Genomic DNA, 22,263 nt, shown 5'->3' on the forward strand with positions numbered 1-22,263 from the left:
ATCTTAATTACTGTTCTGTTCAGTGGGTTTAGCGAGCGTTTAATTAACCTTCGAGACACGAGCTACATGAATCCGAGAGCAACTTCATAGTGGATTCTCTAATACGATGAGCATTCAGTAAGTAATGAAACACTTTTTTTTGTGGGTCATCGTGGAATATTCCCGCTTCAGCTCTAGTAGTTTCATAAAGTAACGGCAGATAGCGGTGCTATACGTAGCCTTCAAAGTGGCGTCTGTTACAAAGGTGCGTTCCGAGATGAGAACTCCCATTGAGTCCGATTCGGCTGAAAACTAGAGCTCGTAGACATTCGTTGACGGTAGCTGTATGTCTATGGAGAGCTAGCAGTGAACAAAAGCACGGAGAGTCGTTGAGCGTCCGTCATCATGGCAACAAGGGCACGTACACCAGACAGATCTCCCACGTGCCCGCTGGCCGCACCCACCTGTAACTCCTACAGTGTTGAAGAAACGACTTCAGCGTGTTCGTTATCCGAAAAATGCAAATTATGTTCTCCTTCTCCATGACATCAAAAAGCCTCACACAAGACTGCACACCTGAGAGTTCACGAATAACTTCATTGGGCTGTTCTTCCTCATCCACCCTACAATCCGGAACTCACATTCGCCGACTCCCATCTGCTCTGCAGCAAGTACTATTTGGGTGACAGGAAGGTTACTAATGCCGCATGACGTTGGTTCAGACGTCGACCAGTGGAGTGGTACCTTGTGGGCATAAATCTCTCCCATAAAGGTCTCGTAGGACCGTCGCGTTGAATGGAGATTATATTGAAAAATAGGGCTTTGTAGCCAAAACTGTAGGTATTAATATGGTGTACTGTAATCCTGAGCCGGCCGCGGTGGCCGAGCGGTTCTAGGCGCTACAGTCTGGAGCCGCGCGACCGCTACGTCGCAAGTTCGAATCCTGCCTCGGGCGCGGATGTGTGTGACGTCCATAGGTTAGTTAAGTTTCAGTAGTTCTATGTCTAGGGGACTGATGACCTCAGATGTTAAGTCCCATAGTGCTCAGAGCCATTTTTTTTTGTAATCTTCAGTAATATTATCCAGCTTTTAGAAAAAGAAAATATTGCATTATTTCTCCAACACTCCTCGTAACATTCCACTGAATTCTCGAATTAATGTTCTTGCTCTCATAAAATTACTGCCTCTTATATGTCACGGATGTTTGTTCTACTTTCTTGCTTCTGTAATATTGAGAGGAAACAGTCTATGTGAAGCGCCCTGAAAACATTCCATGTTCAGAGTTGGCGTGGTCGCGTGTGCCTCTCGGCAGGACGACCGTGTGGTGCCGGAGAAGAGGGGCGGCCTCAGCGTTTGGTCAAGGGACTACGTGGCTGGGAATTCCATGGTGACGCAGTGTTGATGTAGGGGACACGCTGGGAGTGCCAAAGATGGCGGACTTTGTGGAACCTTAGTGGCAGACTTTTCACAGTTCATACAGAAATTAAAAGTAGCCACATGAATCATGATACTTCAAAAAGAAACGTGTACTACAACATAATTTGCACAAGGATTCTGATGGTGTAATCAGACTTTCAATATCTTTATTAATTTAAAGTTTAGTATCTGACGAAAAAGTATGCAAGTAACACCCAGAAACGAATTTCCAAAATCTAAACGATTCATCAGACATAGGCGAGTGACATGTCCTTAGAAAGCTATTATTGTAAACCTAAATTGGTGTCAATTGCAGGCTTGTAACTTGAACAGTACGTGAGTTATAGTAGGTCGAAGTGGCCTATAACTATTAATCGCGCCAGGCCACTAATACTCGACAGTTACACGAAAAAACGGTAGGAGCATGTTTATAAATATATTTATTCATCCCTATCTTTGTTTGTATCCAATATATACTATTCATGAAGAAATTGGTCAATTATTTACTGTGTTATAGAAAGCACTGAGATATTAGACTACTAGCTTACTGCTGTTCTATTCCTTTGATATATGTTTATTTAATTTATTTATGTACTTAATAACGTGTGTTAGAGCGTGTTTACCGTCCAGGCGTAGGAATATTTATTTAATTTCAAGGTATTTAAATGTAAATCCAGTATTTCGATGGGTTTCCAAATGTTTATGAGTGTGCTTTGGCTTGGAGATATGACGAGAGTGCTATCGCCAATCAGCGGTCGTTACTAAGGGAGGTGACTACCGAAATGAATGAAGGCGGAGTTCTGCACAGGGTGTCGCGAGGGACAGTCACACACGACACAGAGTCCTGGACAATTCGGCGAGACGGACACACAGTCGCGGGAAAGACTTGGAGGGTGGAGCAGCTTTGCTGGTGGTAGCGGGAGATAGAAATATTTCGTAGTGCTGACTTGTGCACTTGTGAGATTTCCGTAGTTTCTGCAGTGAAGACGTAGTACGCGTTTAGAAGTGAATATGTCGCAAGCTATGTTGTTGTTCATAACTAATTACGTGAAGTAGGAATGTATTGTTTCCCTGTTATTCTACTTACATTTTATTTAATTGCTGGAGCATCGACACCAAGAAGTGTTCTGCAGTAATAAACGGCATTCTAAAGGTACTTCTGCTATCGTAATCATCATTTAAAGCGGTTAAGATGGTACTTGCTGATTTTATTTAATTGCAATCTTTCATTTATAAATTACGATGTTGCACTAAAAATTCGCGATTTCCGAGTGATAGGAATCTTTGACCATTCGATTCATGCGTCTATTCATTTTGTATACTGTAGACTCGGCCGTATTTGGCTTGTAATGCGGCAACTACGTATCCCAGCCCGTAGACAGTGAAACCAACCAAAACTCTTAAAATTTCAACTTGAGTCAGAGAGTACTTAGTTGAAGGCCATCATACCACATCAACTACTTTTGTGAATGCCCGCAGTATTCACTATCCTAGTTTAGATTGTGCCTACCCCCTCTCGCAGTGCGGCTCAAAGTCTCAGTCGTCTCACACTCGACGGCACAGGTGCAGGTGCACTTGCACTGTCAACGAGACAATTCTCAACGAATGTCCGTCTCAGAAACAGCCTGGCCCACGGCAGATCCTACGGCAGGCTTACACCCGGCTCAGCTGACGCAGCACGGTGGAGGAGGTGGGCAGGTTTTCGCAGCGACGCCCGCGGCGTCGCAGGCGGCCATCGCACGGCGTTGCGTCTCTTGAGTGCTTTCTCGACACGGCGGCAGAAGAGTTTCAGCACAGGAGGAGAGCAGACGAGAGGAGAGGCAGAGAGACTGGCGGATACCGAGAGGGCGGCGCCGTCGCCGCCGCCGCCGCATTAAGGCAAAGTGGTTTTTGTTTTGCGTGTTCAAGTTGAGAGGCCATCCCCTGCGTGGCCTCTCGCGAGACCAATAACGCGACAACTCTGATATGAGTAAAGTTTTCGCGTTATTCAAGTCGAAATAAGCATTACGGCGAGGCTGCTGTCTCCTCCTCCTCTTTCTGTGTATCCCTCCGGTACCGCGCTCCTTCCCTTCCTGCCGCTCCTGCTGCTGATAGATCATATCTGCTACTGCGACACAGCACTCCCGAGGATCGCGAGCCGAGAGGGCGAGCTGCCTGCAACGCGGGCAAAAACGGGGGGCCCTAGGCATCTCTGTGCGCTTTCTCGCTCCGCAGTGGTGTCGCACGCAACTGAATACTCTGCTAAAAGAAAGGCAAAGCGAGTGTCTAATATTCTGTAACATCTGTCGGCTTTGGCCATTTTTTGTTCGGAGACCTCGGATAAACGTACCAGTTGCATACACTGAGGCAACAACAGTCTTATGTCGGACCTCTCTTTGCCCAGTATAGTATAGCAACTCGACGTGGCATGGACTCAACAAGTCGTTGGAAGTTCTTCGCAGAAACATTTAACCTAGCCACCTGTATAGGCATCCATAATTGTGAAAGTATTGCTGGTGCAGGATTTTGCGTTCGAACTGACCTACCGATGAATTCCAAAAAATTATCTATGAGATTCACGTTGTACAAACTGGGTAGCCAAATCATTCACTCGAATTGTCCACAACGTTCTTCAAACGAATAGCGAACAATTGTGGCCCGGTGACAGGGCACCTTGACATCCATAAAAATTCCACGGTTGAGTGGCAACATGAGGTCCATGAATGGCTGTAAATGGGCTCCGAGTAGCCGAACACAGCTATTTACAGTCAATATCCGTACAGCTCGCCCAGGAGCGAAGTCCATTCCATGTAAACACAGCCCACAACCCTATGGAGTCACCACCAACTTGCACAATGTCTTGTTGGCAAGGTGGACCCATGGCGTCATGGTGTCTGCGCAACACTCGAATCCTGTCATCATCCCTTTCCAGCGGAAAAGTGGACTCATCTGACTGATCTTATCAGCTAAGAGGCGCAGCAGGCGATGTCATGCCGTTAGAAAATGCACTTGCGTCGGTGGTCTGCTGACGTAGCTCATTAACGCCAAATTTCGCAGCACTGTCCTAACGCATACGTTCTTCGCAGGTCACACATCATTTATTATTTATTTCACGCAGTGTTGCTTGCGTGTTAGCACTGACAACACTACGGAACCGCCGCACCTCTCGGTCGTCCAGTTGTCAAGTGCGTTGTCCGTGGTGAAATTAGACGCTTTTGTCACTGTGGATCTCGCAATATTGAATTCTCTAACGATTTCCGAATTGAAGTGTCCAACGTCTTTCTCCAGCTATCATTCTGTGTTCAAAGTCCATTAATTCTCATCGCGCAGTCGTAATCACTTTGGAAACCTCTTCAAATGAATCACCTGATTAAAAATGACAGCTTCGCCAACGCTCCACCATTTTATACCTTCTGTACTCGATACTACCGCCATTAGAATATGTGCATATCATTGTCCCATTAGTTCTGTCACCTTAGTCTACATCTATGGCTCGTTTCGTTTCGTTTTGCTACAGCGTAATCTCTGCTTGAGCTTATTCAAAAACTCCGCTATCTGGCCAAGGTACACAAGGAGTGTGATTCGGTGAAGAAAATATTCAGAAAATGACTTCATTAAAACTGGGAACTGTTCGCTGCTGTAAGAATTTTTATTTTTATAGACCGCAAATTGATGAAATTGTATTGTCGGTTTCGGGTGTGCTACCGTTCATCTTCAGATATAAAACAGACAAAAACTATGTCGTTCACAAATAGTTCAATCTACTACATCTTATAACATATGAACAGAAATGAGAGTGCCAAACGGCAGCCCATAAAATATCGTTACAGAGATTAGCACATCGCATATTGTACATTCAAGCAGTGAGTCCTAATACTAGTATTGTTTTCGTGATACTGCTGTTTAGCATAAAAAGGCCTTCATTTGCAAGAGGACACCACTTTATACGTAATTATGCAATAAAATTGGTAATATAGTGTCAATATAACGTTGATCAAAAAGAAACTATATTGAATTAGTAGAAGAGAGCAGAGTTATAGGAGAGGAGAAAGAATGCTGCACATTACAAGTTGAAAGGTCTGAAGAGATGTGAAGAATCACCAAGCAAGCTGATTAAAAGCGGAGTTGTTTAAGAGCTTTGGGAATAGTTGTATGAAAGAGTTATCTGCGCAATAAAATATATGAAAAAGGTGAATAGCCGGATGACTTCCACTTGGCAGTAATGATACTGATTAAGAATAAAAGCAGATGCAAGAAATATGAAGATTTTAGAACCATATGTTTCATTTCACGTACAGCAAAAGTTCTATAAGGGTGATAAATAGAAAAATTCACAGAATATCGCAAAATGGTGCTGCGGAGGAGAAAGGTACAAGAGACACAACTGTAATGTTCAGAATCTTAATTGAGAGATACGTGGGAAGAGGAAGAAAAGTTTTAGTTCTTTCTTGAAAATTTGACAGAGTGCAATGGAATGAATTAACGTTCTAACAATTAAGTTGACTGGAGGGTAAAGAAGCCTGACGAAGAATCTATACATGCAACAGTAAGTACGAGTACAGATTGGGAATCATACTACAGGGAAAGCACAATTGTACGGGGAATGAGGCAACGCTGCTGTCTCTCCCCAATGCTGCATAACATATGCAGCATTTGGTGCATGTAATTCAGAAATGTTTGAAAATAAAATGAGGATTGCATGTTGGTGGTAGGAGTATAAATGTATTCGGTTTGTGGATGATATGGCGTTATTGGCTGAGAGCGAAAGGACTATTATTGGAATGCTAAAGAATTTAAAAAAGGGCTGTAAGGAATTTAGAATGAAAATTAATAAGGAAAAGACAAAACGTGTGGTGATAAGTGCAAAAAAGGTAATAACAACTGTAATGTTAGGACAGGAAGGTACAGAACATGTTAGTGCTTTCAGATATCTGGAAAGCATGATTACGGAGTACATGAGATGCAATGACGAGGTGAAAACGCGTACAATAACTGCGATGGAGGCATTTCATAAGGAAGAGGTACCCTCTATGTAGGTGCATGGACAGTGACCTGAAGAAGAGACTGGTGAAGTGCCTTATATGGAGCGCAGTGTATGTATACGGAGCTCAGAAATGAATACTGAGGAGACAGGGAGAAAAAAAGAGTAGAAGAATGTGAGATGTGGGTTTACAGGAGGATGGAAGGGATAAAAGTGGGTAGGGAAATTGAGAAATGAGGGGGTGTTGAGATGAGTGGTGGAACAGAGAGGAATTGTAAAGTTAACCGAAAGAGGAGACACAGTTGGGTTAGAAACTGGATGGGAAAAGATTGTTTACTGATAAATGCTGTGGAATTAACGGTCAATGGACGCTGAAATACAGGACCCAGGAGATAACATCGTTAAGAGTATAAGGATAGAAAACAATTATCATCACACAAAGAATGTAGAAAATGACAGGATGGCTTAAAGAGCTCCATGTGAAGACCCTCGCCAGGACAGAACGCTGATAATGATATTAAAAAAAATTTGTGTCACCAGTCTTCTGACTTTTTTGATGCAGCTCGCCACCAGTTCCACTCCTGTGCCAACCTCTTCATCTTAGAGTAGCACTTGCAACCTACGTCCTCAATTATTTTCTGGTTGTATTCCGATCTCTGTCTTCCTCTACAATTTTTGCCCTCTACAGCTCTCTCTAGTAGTATGTAAGTCATACCCTGATATCTTAACAGATGCCCTATCACCATGTTCCTTCTCCATCCCATTGTTTTCCAAATATTCCCTTCCCCTCCATTTTTGCGCAGAAAAGTCTCATTCCACATAATTTTCAACATTCGTCTGTAGCACAGCATCTCAACCGAATCTCAAAGCCTCAAAGCTTCATTCTCTTCTCTTCCAGTTTTTCTACAATCCGTGTTTCAAGTCCACACAATTCTGTGCTCCAAACGTACATTCTCAGAAATTTATCCCTCAGATTAAAGCCTATGTTTCAAACTAGCAAGCTTCTCTTGGAGATCAAGGCCCTCTTTGCCGTGCTGTTCTGCATTTGGTACTCTCCTTGTTCCTTCCGTCATTGGGCATTTTGCTGCCTAGATGGCAGAATTCCTTCATCTACTTCGTGGCCTTCAATCCTGATGTTAAGTTTCTGCTACTTCTCATTACTTTCATTTTTCATCTACTTGCTCTCAATCCATATTCTGTATTCATTCCATTAAGCAGATCATGTAATGGTTGGTTTGTGGGGGTTGAAGGGACCGGACAGATCATCGTTCCTCACTTTTACTCACGATAGCAATGACACTCATTAACCTTTCATTTATTTCCATCATTGCTTCTTCTATGTACAGATTGAACCGTGGGGGCGAAACACTACATACCTGTTCAACATCGTTTTTATCCGAGCTCTTCGTTATTTGTCGTTCACTCTTATTACCCCCTCTTGGTTCTTACTCTATTTTTCTCAGAACTTCGAACACCTTGCATCATTCTACCTTGACGAACGCTTTTTTCAGGTCGAAAAATCCTGTGAACGTCTCTTGATTTTTCTTTAGTCTTACTTCCATTATCGGCCGCAAAGTCAGAAGTGCCTCTCAGGTGCCTTTACTTTTCCTAAACCAAAACCGTCATCTAACAAATCCCCAATTTCCTTTTCCATTCTTCTGTATAGCGACTTTGATGCGCGGTCTGTTAAGGTGATTGTATGATAATTTTCGCATGTGTCATTCTTGCAGTGTTCGAAATTGTGTGGATGATATTTTTCCGAAAGTCAGATGGTATATCACCAGACTCATACATTCTGCACACCAATGGGAACTGTCGTTTTGTTGCCTCTTCCCCCAATGAATTTAGAATTTCTGACGGAATGTTATCTATGCCTTCTGTCTTATTTGATCGCAAGTCCTCCAGAGCTCTCTTAAATTCTAATTCTAATACTGGCTCCCATATCTCTTCTAAATCGACTCCTGTATCTTCTTCTATCACAGTGGACAAATCTTCCCCCTCATAGAGGCCTTCAATGTACTCTTTCACCTATCCGCTCTCTCCTCTGCATCTTGCAGACGGATTCCTCTTGCACTCTTAATGCTATTACCCTTGCTCTTAATGTCACCGAACTCTGTTTTGACATTCCTATGTGCTGAGTCAGTCCGTCTGACAATCATTTCTTTTTCGATTTCTTCACATCTTTCATGCAGAAATTGTATTTCTGCATTCCCAAATTTCCCTTAACATTTTGATGCTTCCTTCTTTCATCTATCAACTGAAGAATTTCTACTGTTTCCCATGGTTTCCTCTCAGTTACGTTCTTTGTACCTATGTTTTTCTTTCCAAATTCTGTGATTGGCCTTTTTAGAAAAGTCATATCCTCTTCAACAATACTGCCTACTGAGCTATTCGTGATTGTAGCACCTGTAGCCTTAGAGAACTTCAAGTGTTTCTCGCCATTAGTCGGTCGGTGTGGCCGTGCGGTTCTAGGCGCTTCAGTCTGGAACCGCGTGACCGCTACGGTCGCAGGCTGGAATGCTGCCTCGGGCATGGATGTGTGTGACGTCCTTAGGTAAGTTGGGTTTAGGTAGTTCTAAGTTCTAGGGGACTGATGACCACAGATGTTGAGTCCCATAGTGCTCAGAGCCATTTTTTTTCTCGCCATTCTTTAGCACTGCTGTATCTCATTTCTTTGCTTATTGATCCTTCCTGAGTACTCTCTTAAACTTCAGGCCACTCTTCATCACCATTACAATGTGATCTGAGTGTAGATGTGCTTCTGGGCATATATCCAGTATCTGATTTCGCATTATCTGTCTGACCATATAGTCTAACTGAAATGCTTCGGTATCACAGGGCCTTTTCAAGTTTTATGATTCTTGATCATAGTATTCGGTATTACTAGCCAAAATTTATTACAGAACTGAATTAATCTTTCTCCTCTCATATTTATTGCCCTTACACGATAATTTCCTAACATTTTTCTTCTATTCCTTCTCCTACCACTGCTCTATTAGATTATCATCTCCCTTTGCGTACTGTATTAGCCTTTCAGTATACTCCTACACTTTCTTTGTCACTTCATCTTAAGCATGCGACTTCGGCTTGTATATCTCAACTATCGGCGTCGGTGTTGGTTTGCTGTCGGTTCTGATAAGGACAGACCTATCACTGAACTGCTCACAATAACACATCTCTGCCCTGCATTCCTATTCAAACGAATCCTACTCTAGTTACACTATTGGCTGCTGCTATTAATATGACCCTATACTCATATGACCAGAAATCCTTGTCTTGTTTTCACTTCACTTCAGTGATTGCTACTGCATCTAGATTGAGCCTTTGCATTTCCCTTTTCAGATTTTATAGCTTCCCTGCACATTGATGCTTCTGAAATTCCATGCCCCTAGTCGTAGAACGTTATACTTTTATTGGTTAATCAATATTTTTCTCTTGATCACCTCCCCTTTGGCAGTCCCCTTCCGGAGATCCGAATGGGGGACTATTTCGGAATGTTTTGCCAATGGGGAGATCATCATGACACTTTTTCAGTTGCAGGCCACCTATTCTGTGAATATACATTATGCGTCTATAACGTAGTGGTTTCCAATGCCTTCTCCATCCTCATGCCGTTGATCATTGCTGATTGTTTCGCCATTAGGGGAAGTTTCCCAAACCAAGGACATGAGAGTGCCCTGAACCTCTGTTCACTCCTCTGCCCACTTTGACGTGGCTGTTGACAGAATTAGAGAAGACTTCTTATGTCGTAAGTCTTCGGCCGATAATGCTGGTTATTGATCAAAATTTAACTGGTGGCAAGTTTCGAACTCAGGACGTAGGACGTTTTGATTACTAGACAAACACACTAGACCACGGGTCAATGTTTATCAATATACAGAAAAACGTTTGGCAAGTTAAGGTAGTATGGGAGTTCAAAAACTGAAAATCATAAAATGTGGCAGATTATACAGGGTGATTCACAATTCATGTTACACACTCCTATAGGTTGTAGAAGGGACTTATTATATTAAGTTTTACATAGAAAATCCTGTTCGGAAATGGCCTCCAACGACGCTACAGAGAGTCACTATTCCGTGATGATGTTAAGAAATGTCAGGGACGATATTTATGAAGAAATGTATCAATTTTAGTTAAGAATTCCTGGACCGGAAACGGACGAGCCGAACGTTATAAGCGAAAACTGTTCTGGTACCTCTGTCTGTGGAAGATATGTACTGGTACTGTTGTTGCTAAGGTTGTCTGTCATGTGGGGTAGGCAACTTTCAGAAGTGGTAATATGGACAAAAAAAAGTCTCGTTAACAAGCGCTCCAAAATGCATACATTAAGAACTATGAGCATTTATTCAATGGAGGAGAAGTGTTTCGCATTAATGAAGATGAACAAGTGCTCATAATTTCTCAGGTATGCATTTTAGAGTCTAAGTTTACTTGAGAATTGTTTAGTTTTGATCGTTACTACACGTCTGAAAACTGCTTGTCCTACACTCTTCGCATTTCATTGTCAGAGGTATCAGACTGATTTTAGCTTATAGCTTTAGTCTCGTTAGGTTCTGAATCAGGGGCTCTTACCTCCAATTGGTACATTTATACGTCTCCATCACCTTGAAAGTTTGTAACATCAAGGAATCAACTTGCAACTACACAAATTTTCTAATGCCGGCGCTTCTAACTTTGACGCTCTGTAGCGTCTTTAGATGACGTTTCCGGACACGAGTTCTTGTGTAAAACGTGTTCTATTAAATCCCTACTACAACCCCGAGAAGTAGGTAATATGAATTGTGAAACACCTTGTATAAGCAATAAACATAATATTGTTGTTCCACAGACGTGACCAATCAAGGCTAATAAAAATATCCTTTAAGATTGTTGAACACTTAAGGTCTAGTTTCACTAGCTGAATAGGGTTATATCTTTGAGCAATGTGTTACGTTTGTATACTAAACTGTCACAAACACTGCAACAATGAGAAAAATTACTAAGGAAACGGACACTCGTTGAGCATTTTCGTAGTGAGAATGCGATTTTTACAGTTACCGGCCTGTGCGGCTAGGAGTTCACCAGTAAGTCATTTCACTGGTGTAAGCATCCATAATATGGGATGAAACAGAGTTCCATTGACTGTTAGTGACTAAACGTCCAAATGAATGTTTGCTATAGGTAAGAAACGGAGATGTGCTGAGAAGAAAAAAAATATTAATTGAACAACTTAGCCGGCCGATGTGACCGAGTGGTTCTAGGCGCTTGAGCCCGGAACTGCGCTGCTGCTAAGGTCGCAGGTTCGAATCCTGCCTCGGGCATGAATGTGTGTGGTGTCCTTAGGTTAGTTATGTTCAAGTAGTTACAAGGTTAGGGGACTGATGACCTCAGACGTTAAGTTCCATAGTGCTTAGAGCCATTTGAACCCCTTGAAAAATTTGGAGGAGAATTTATCGATAGAAAGCCTTTAAGGAAGTTTCATTATGCACTGAGAGTCACGTTTGCATGGAGGGAAACAGTAACTATCCAGTATGAGGTGTCGTAACTTCACTTGGACGTTAACAACTAACCTCGAGGTGCCGCTGAGGTGTAATTTCAACGAAAACGCTACTCACATCCAGCAGTATCAGGCACGCTTACAGAAATCACTGCAAACTTATTCCAAAACAATCATGTACTCAATAACACAAATGCTCAACTTCACAAGATGGTTGTTCATTAGTCCTAGCTTGTTCCAAAAAATGATTCAAATGGCTCTGAGCACTATGGGACTTAACATCTGTGGTCATCAGTCCCCCAGTACTTAGAACTACTTAAACCTAACTAACTTAGGGACAACACACACATCCATGCCCGAGGCAGGATTCGAACCTGCGACTGTAGCACTCAGCTTGTTTCATTCCAGTTCATGAATTAAGTCCAGATCTGTGAACATTCCCGTCTTCTTTGCGGTGCAGAACCTGCTCCGTGGCGGTGTCGAGCGTTGATGAGGAGCAGTTGATCTCACATCGGACTCGTCGCCGAGGAGCGTGGCGATGAAAAGGAGCTTAAGTTGTGAGTGGAACTGGACATCGCCTGCCTCTCGCTGGATCTGTGCCAGTTAAGCCGCGCAGCGCGGTTTCTATACTTCGTCGCGGTGATACGAGGCCATCCACTATCTGTTCCTCGTGACGTCTGACGTGAAACATAGTTCACATTTCTTAGCGACTTCTGTAGAAGGCCGCTACAATGTGCTGGCGGCTCGTTCCGCCTGATGCTTAGGCTGAACCGTGTTACCTCCGTCGTTGGTGGAAAGTCTAGCTTGCAAGAATTGCAACTGGCCGTCACAACACTAGGTTTAGTCAGAAATTCAGTAGTTTTAATGCCTTGCACTGCCTGGAGTAAAACATAGCACTGTAAAGCAGTGGCGAGTATGAGTACAAACAGAAGATTGTTGTTGCTGAATTTAATCAGTAATAATCAGGGCTATAGCCGCAAATGCGTTTTCTTAAATTACTGATTACAAACCAGGTTTACCGTACTTCTACAATGAACAATTCGGCAAAGCTGCACTTAAAGATATAAACAAGGATTTTTGATGGATACTAAGTAAAGGATCATTCTGTTAACATTCCCTTTCTAACTGGTTTGTTTGTCTTCACTCTCTTCTCGTCCCCAGACCGACAATTACCGATTCCAGTTAGTTAAATTTTCAACAACTAATAACTATCGAAACAGAGTCACATGCAGTGGAAAGTTGCACAGGGAAACACTCTTCAAACGTTTCCATAGAGTCTGAAATACAAAAGGCTCACTTGTATGGTATGTATCGGTGTAGCGACTGGCTCCCTCTGACTCCAACGTCTCCATCTAACAGAAGCACTTGCATCGCCAATCCTCAGTTATATGTAGGATATCTCTGCCTTCCCCTACAGCTTTTTCCCTTCAACGGCTCCGTCTAGCGGTGTGGAAATGATGCTCCCAAATGTGTTAATACAAGCCCTCTCATTCTGGCACATATTAGTTTTCTCGCCGATTCCGCGGAGGACTTCGTAATTCATAATCTCTTTAGTCCTTTTAATTTTCTGTAGCTACTGTGTTTGAAGAATACATTCAATGTGGGTGGGGGGACTGAAGCTCCTGAACTATCTAAGATACAGAATATACAAATAAACCAAAACAAGTGTCTCACTGTAACCATTCCTCCACATTATATCAATACATAATGGAGCCAAATGTTTTCTTATTCAGTACTACTAAAAATTTCGGCTCGCTGGTTGCCGGGAGTCACCATCCGATGGTAAGGTCGTAGTATATGTTTATGTAGGAACGGAGCCCCTACTTCCGTAAAACTGACTGTCTAGTGGTTGGCTGATTTAGGTTTTTCACCCATATGTTTACGTGATTATTTTTCGACACGTGATAGGCTGTTACTTATCCTAGCACTTTTTCATTTAAATCCCGAATTCTATTCTCCAGTTCTTTCTGAGAAACGTAGCTCAAATACTCAATACTCAGTGTACATATTTCCTGCTTGGATGCTATTAACGTCGTTTCGAGCTGCATTTCATTGTATAATTGCTTTAATTATCTAACATAACCACAAAATGTCATCTATAGTACATTTTTGAAAAGAGCTAGGGTATGGTCGATTTTAACCTGAGTGCATAACAGTTACGACTCTGGTTGTAATGCCTGAAAATATTCCCTGTCTATTACAAAATGTTGACCCATGATTGAGAACCAATGAGACCTTACTACTGGTGTGAAATACTAGGCAGTAGGTACACTTTCATAGGACAACGGAATATATGAATGCGTCTAACTTTATATGCAGCACTGCATAATTACAACCAAGACGTTCAAGCATCCTAATACAATCTACAACTGAAGCCACTGCTACCGTTGTAAAGAAAACACATGTTAACTGTACCCTGCGTTGGCTAACACCTAATAGTAACAATAAAGAATCACAAAAGCGGCAATTCTCGATGTAGTAGGGTCCGTAACACATATCTCTGAGCTCTTTGCAATAGTATGAATAAAGAGTCACAAATGCGCCAACTCTCTATGTATATTCGAGTCTATAACACATGTCTCTGAACTGAAACCTCTCTGATGGTGGTTGAAAACTCCATGAAAAGAAAGCATTCGGTTGAAAGAATTTCACATACTATTAATTATACTGAAGGTTGCCTGTTTGTGGTAAGCAGCGCTCGGCTACTGACGTGGCTAAATGAGAAACGAGAACATGGAGACTGAACATTAATACTGAGAAATGATTTCAGGAATAAAATAATTACGGAGAAAACTGAAATTAATTCCACATATTATTAATGAAGAAGGATGAGGGCTCACGAACAGTAGCTATGTACATCCTCCAAGGGACTATGTAGAACTACAGTGCCACATATTCTCAAAGATTTGTCCCATGTGCTATCAAGTCCTCGTAATACTATGCAGCGCGAAAAAAATGCAGATATTAATGCTCACTGTATCAGATAAACATGTACTAGAAAACGGCTGACCTTGCCTATAGTGAAAACGCGTCTGCAAAGCTGAAAGTCATGTAATACATAATTACGGCAATAAAACGCTAACAGCTCAACCTCTCCAGAGAAATCCCGAACACTACATCTTACAAATATCGATCTCAGCAACACACAGGAAAATAACGTATGAACTTAACAACTAGAGCGATGTTAGCTGCTGCAAGCGGCGACCACGGGAAGAAGCATAGCAGCAGTTTGCGCCACGTGGTCATACTCAAACTGAATCTAGTCGTTTAGCCACGTAATTGGTCATCGGGACTCCGTGAACAAAGTACAAATTAGAGGTAGGCCTTACCATGCCACAAAAATATGACTGCGGTAGCAAACGTAGCACTGAACTGAGTCTTTCAGCCATACGACTGATTTGAAACAATACATAACATGAAAGGCGTTCGTAACAGACGATTTTCAGTCTATCAGATTCCAAATGATTGGATAGTTCCTCAAGACCTTCGGCAGAGTTCTGCATCCTATATATTTTTTAAAAAATATCCATAGTAATAGCAAGAACAGAGACAAAAGCGAATGAATACATGGAGTCTAGATGACTGGAATACGTTAGACTGTTAGGTCAGTTCTAAGACGCTGTAGTAAATCTGTAGAGAAATCGCATAAAACATAATAGTATGAATGCTGTATTTGCAGTTTTTGTCAAGAACCAGAAAGCAGTTAGTAGGTCTGTTACAGATCAGTATACCCCAGGCAAAAACGGAACAGACAACGTAGAAGAAAATTTAGGAACAAAGGTGATTTTCTTCTTGGTAAACTTTGTTTATGTTTAGAGATTTGGTACTCGAGGAAGACTGTGCAATAGATCTACGATCTCCATCATGTATTTCACATAGTGTAATTCTGTGGCCATTGCCACAGTCAATAAAATTCTTCCAGATCTGTGACCGCATTGCCAACGTGTAATACTTCTGGCGTTTCGGCGCTTTGGGCTAACTGAAAGTGGTCGAAATGTCGGAAGCTTGACATATCGTCAATGTGGTCGCAGGCCCAGAAAGATTCTGTTGACTACTACGCATAAAGTTTATGACCGTGAGATACAGCGATTTAGGGGACTTTACGTAGACTAAGTATAGTTATATTTTTCCGGCTCCATATCAGAACGAACGAACGAGCAGACCAACACCGACAACGATAGTTTAGGTATACATGCCGACGTCGCAAGCTGAAGATGAACAGATAGAGAAAGTGTATGAGGATACTGAAAGGTTAATGCAGTATGTGAAGGGGGACGAAAATCTAATAGTCATGGGTAACTGGAATGCAGTTGTAGGGGAAGGAGTAGAAGAAAAGGTTACAGGAGAATATGGGCTTGGGACAAGGAATGAAAGAGGAGAAAGACTGAGTTCTGTAACAAGTTTCAGCTAGTAATAGCGAATACCCTGTTCAAGAATCACAAGAGGAGGAGGTATACTTGGAAAAGGCCGGGAGATACGGGAAGATTTCAATTAGATTACATCATGGTCAGACAGAGATTCCGAAATCAGATACTGGATTGTAAGGCGTACCCAGGAGCAGATATAGACTCAGATCACAGTATAGTAGTGAAGAAGAGTAGGCTGAAGTTCAAGACATTAGTCAGGAAGAATCATTGCGCAAAGAAGTGGGATACGGAAGTTCTAAGGAATGACGGGATACGTTTAAAGTTCTCTAACGCTATAGATACAACAATAAGGAATAGCGCAGTAGGCAGCTCCGTTGAAGAGGAATTGACGTCTCTAAAAAGGCCATCAGAGAATTTGGGAAGGAAAACATAGGTACAAAGAAGGTAGCTGCGAAGAAACCATAGGTAACAGAAGAAATACTTAAGCTGATTGATGAAAGGAGGAAGTACAAACATGTTCCGGGAAAATCAGGAATACAGAAATACAAGTCACTGAGGAATGAAATAAATAGGAAGTGCAGGGAAGCTAAGACGAAATGGCTGCAGTAAATATGTGAAGACATCGAAAAAGATGTGATTGTCGGAAGGACAGACTCAGCTTACAGGAAAGTCAAAACAACTTTTGGTGACATTAAAGCAATGGAGGTAACATTAAGAGTGCAACGGGAAGTCCACTGTTAAATGCAGAGGAGAGAGCAGATAGGAGGAAAGAATACATTGAAAGCCTCTATGAGGGTGAAGATTTGTCTGATGTGATAGAAGAAGAAACAGGAGCCGATTTAGAAGAGATTGGGGATCCAGAATTAGACGGCAAGAGCTGAAAAGTGCGAGAATTACTCCCAATCAGCTTAACATCGAAGATACTTACAAGAATAATATACAGAAGAATGGAAAAGAAAATTGAGAATTCGCTAGGTGACGATCAGTTTCGCTTTAGGAAAAGTAAAGGCACGAGAGAGGCAATTCTGACGTTACGGCTAATAATGGAAGCAAGACTAAAGAAAAATTAAGACACGTTCATAGGATTTGTCGACCTGGAAAAAGCGTTAAATAATATAAAATGGTGCAAGCTGTTCGAGATTTTAAAAAAGATGGGGGGTAAGCTATAGGGAGAGACGGGTCATATACAATATGTACAACAACCAAGAGGGAATAATAAGAGTGGACGATCAAGAACGAAGTGCTCGTATTAAGAAGGGAGTAAGACAAGGCTGTTGCCTTTCACCCCTACTCTTCAATCTGTACATCGAGGAAGCAATGATGGAAATAAAGGAAAGGTTCAGGAGTGGAATTAAAATACAAGGTGAAAGAATATCAATGATACGATTCGCTGATGACATTGCTATCCTGAGTGAAAGTGAAGAAGAATTAAATGATCTGCTGAACGGAATGAACAGTCTAATGAGTACACAGTATGGTTTGAGAGTAAATCGGAGAAAGACGAAGGTAATGAGAAGTAGTAGGAATGAGAGCAGCGAGAAACTTAACATCAGGATTGATGGTCACGAAGTCAATGAAGTTAAGGTATTCTGCTACCTAGGCAGTAAAATAACCAATGACGGACGGAGCAAGGATATCAAAAGCAGACTCGCTATGGCAAAAAAGACATTTCTGGCCAAGAGACGTCTACTAATATCAAATACCGGCCTTAATTTGAGGAAGAAATTTCTGAGTATGTAAGTCAGGAGTACAGCATTGTATGGTAGTGAAAAATGGACTGTGGGAAAACCGGTACAGAAGAGAATCGAAGCATTTGAGATGTGGTGCTATAGACGAATGTTAAAAATTAGGTGGACTGATAAGGTAAGGAATGAGGAGGTTCTACGCAGAGTCAGAGAGGAGAGGAGAGGAAAGGAATATGTGGAAAACACTGATAAGGAGAAGGGACAGGATGATAGGTCATCTGCTGAGACATGAGGGAATGACTTCCATGGTACTAGAGGGAGCTGTAGAGGGCTAAAACTGTAGAGGAAGACAGAGATTGGAATTCGTCAAGCAAATAATTGAGGACGTAGGTTGCAAGTGGTACTCTGAGATAAAGAGGTTAGCACAGGGGAGGAATTCGTGGCGGGCCGCATCAAACCAGTCAGTGGACTGATGACCCCTCCCCCCCCCCCAAAAAAAAAATCAGAACGAAGTACAACGTCTATAATACAGTTGAGAGCTATCCTACGCGACTCACTGTATCGTGTCTTGCTCAAAAACTGTTTTGCACCACTGCCGCGAGTTACACAGCTTGTGTTTCTTTTTGTCAAAAATTTCTTTCTCAGTACACTTTTGACCCCGGAGAAGACTTCTGCCCTAACCCCCCGTGTAATGCAGTTGAAAGTAAGCCTTCATTCTCAGCATAAATTGCCGAGCGTGCAGTGTGGATAATCTACTGCGTGACGAAGCGACTTTTCGGCAATGTTCAATCTGTCGACATCCCTCAAAGTGCCATTTCAAGCGTTGACCGTTCGCTCGTTTTCATTATCCAGCAATCATGATTGTCAGATGTGAAATTCACTGTCCAGCAGAGAATGTTGCAGATCTGCGCATTTAAGAAACGGTAAGTCCGTTTTGATCAATGACGTGAAGATGTAGTAGCGTGTGGCGTCATACAGGCGAAAACGGCGATAGAGCACAACACTGGCGATATTTATTCTGTTTTTATATTATTCTGTGGAATTTGGGTTGTGGTGGCAGACAAATCTATAGCATCACCAACTGCGACATGGTCGCGTATACAAACAGTGATCCAATACTGTCAAATGTTTTTTATTCCAGTCTTTGATCACAATATGAATTCTATAGACGATGACCGGTCATCGTCTAAAGAATTCATATTGTGATCAAAGAGTGTAAAAAAACTTTTGAATCTGTAGCATGGCTCGATATTCAGCGCAGATCGAAAGCTGATATGAGCTGTCGATGTCAACGAACACGTATATTAAGCCTTGTTGTGGTGACTGACTGAACCGTAGGGGAACCTGAGACAAAGGTTAGGTTAAAAGTTGACGGTATGTTTATGAAGTGTCAAGGAAGAATAAATGTAATATTCTTGTTGTTATTGAGTTTAACTTTAGTTTTTTTTATTTTCTGTGCGTTGTTAATGTCCGCCATTTTTGTGAATTTATGCGTCTAAGGAGACGGATGGTATCCTTTGACTAAAAATTTCGGATTTGAGGCGATAGGGAGTTCTCTTCACCAACGAGTGTAGGATTACCTTACTCTTATTACCGACTACCTGAGCTACAGGAACGGACGGAGAGTTATGTCCATTATCTAGTACCACTATGTTTGTATCTTGAACTAATTTAAGATATGTTTGTCAAGCAGAAGTATCAGTCTGTTACACGATCCTTAGATTCCTGTCCATCGGAGACCGCAGCACTGTTTCCAATGAGAGAAGAAGATTAACAGCTTTCCACGTGTGATACAACTGATATGGTTTGAATACATACTGTGGTCCAAGAACTGAACGTGACAAGACGTACACAAAACATATCCTATCTCAGAAGAGCTATAGTATTTTAAAGTATATTACTTTGGTACCTAAACGCAAATAATTTTTGTATGAATATGGACGCAACATTTTTTATTCTAGATCTGAAATTACCTTCTCATATAATCAAATTCAGGGTATCCAAAGGGCTATGAAGTGAAACAAAAAAGTTCCAAATTAATTTCTCATTCCAATAACGCTACTCTGAAAGAGTGAGAATCAATAATCATAAGGATTCATGGGTGTCGAACATCTTAGAAAGTATAACATAAAATACATAAAAATTTGAATATAATACTTACTACCCTGATCATTTGTCAAGAGTTGTCAAAATAGGTGAATGTATTACAACAATCTGGAACTGATAATATTTACAGAATTTATACACTGTCAGAGTGAAACATTTTTATTAAATTTTTATAAATTTGACACACACAAAATACCTAATCTTAAATGTTGTGACCAAGTGCTGTCAAAACTGAAATCTAACAGACTTTTTTTTAAGCTTGTCTAACAGTCTCTGTTAAGATACTCATCTATAGAGCAGAAGGAGTTGTCTATAAAAAAGACTTCCAAACTTTGTTTAAACCTTGGTTTATCTGAAACCAAGTTTTCAATGGTTGTTCACAATTTATTTAAAAAGTTTTGTTTCTGAATATTGGACCCCTTTTTCCGCCAAGGTAAATGATTTCAGGACTTTATGTAGATTTTTCTTTTTCATAGTATTAATACTATGTATTGAGGTATTTGTTGGAAATAGAGATATACTTGCCACGAATTTCATTAAGGAAAAAATAAACTGAGGAGGAGTGGTTAGAATACAAAGCTCCTTGAACTGGTTTCTACATGAAGTTCCTCAACACAAATTATACTTATTCCACACTTTTGCACGCAAGAAACTTTTGCTTGTTTCGATGAGTTACATGAGAAAATGATCTCCTATGACATAATAGAATGAATGAAAGCAAAGTATGTAAGCTTTTATATATATATATATATATATATATATATATATATATATATATATATATATATATATATATATATATCCCCATATACCTGACATCATTATCACTGCAAATACAGACTTGTTTAGGCGTTTCAGCACTTCTGTCATGTGCCCTTCCAAACTGAATTTATTATCGAGCTGCAATTCCAGAAATTTAACCTCTTCGATCTGCATGTCTTCATATGTGATTAACATGCTGGAAGGTAGTCTCTTAAAGGTTCTGAACTGCATATACTGGGTCTTTTCAAAATTTAATGACAATGAAAGGGAAAGAAAGTCTGAATAACTGAGAAAATACTGCTGGATATCAACAAAAGTGTCACATTAATACTCTTGGAAATGGAGAAACAGGCATAAAAGTTTAAAAAGGCGTGTTCAACGTTGATGCCGTCTGTAACAGTTTCTTGTGCTTATAAATGTTTCACAGCTGTTCTAGTTAATGGATTTATTGCTTTACTGTCAAGATTTGTATTTTTTAGTGTCGCATTGCATAACTGTAGCTGAACGAAATATGTTTTCAAAGCTAGAAATTTTTGGGTTGGTTATGAAAAGCATACCAGTAAGATGAGCCTTTAGCAGCCTAGCACTGAATCAAGGTAAGTGTCGCTTTTCAATTTTGTCATATTGTTATACATTACGCCACCTGGAATGTAGAGTGCGTAGCACTGTGAGTGCATGTAGCGCTGAGTTGCACCCACAGACTTCATGGAGGTGCCAGTTCTGGAGAGCACTTTCTAACCTTAAAGTTTCAAACTATCTTTTACTATGTTCTTCTAAGAAAGTGCTATTTCCTCTTTTCGAGTAATCTATTTGTCATTAAGTATAGATGTACACGCAGGCAATGCAGCATGGCTCTGTGCCTCAGAGTGTCCTAAAATACACTCCTGGAAATTGAAATAAGAACATCGTGAATTCATTGTCCCAGGAAGGGGAAACTTTATTGACACATTCCTGGGGTCAGATACATCACAGTGTTAAAGACTGCGATGGAGCTCCGTATGCGACGGCAAACTGGCTGACACTGACGGCGGCGGTGCACAAATGCTGCGCAGCTAGCGCCATTCGACGGCCAACACCGCGGTTCCTGGTGTGTCCGCTGTGCCGTGCGTGTGATCATTGCTTGTACAGCCCTCTCGCAGTGTCCGGAGCAAGTATGGTGGGTCTGACACACCGGTGTCAATGTGTTCTTTTTTCCATTTCCAGGAGTGTATTAAACAGGTTTCAGCAACATACACGATTAATGGCAATAAAAGGAATTGACAAACTTGGAGGAATTAAAAAAAGTATTAAACAGTAGTGTCCTCGAATATCATTAGAACATAACAGATATGACGAACCCGTGTAAGGCGGCCACAAATCACCCACTCAGGGATGATCACGCCCGACAAAATACTGACCAACTTAAATACGCCCATAAACACAATTTACACTCTAAGGCCGGTCACTGACCGACTTTTAGCCAGCAAAAACTTGTAAGATGGCTTAACTCGCTCACAGAATTAGAGCTAACCT

This window comes from Schistocerca gregaria, chromosome 4, assembly GCF_023897955.1.
Source record: "Schistocerca gregaria isolate iqSchGreg1 chromosome 4, iqSchGreg1.2, whole genome shotgun sequence".
Classification (NCBI taxonomy): Eukaryota; Metazoa; Arthropoda; class Insecta; order Orthoptera; family Acrididae; genus Schistocerca; species Schistocerca gregaria.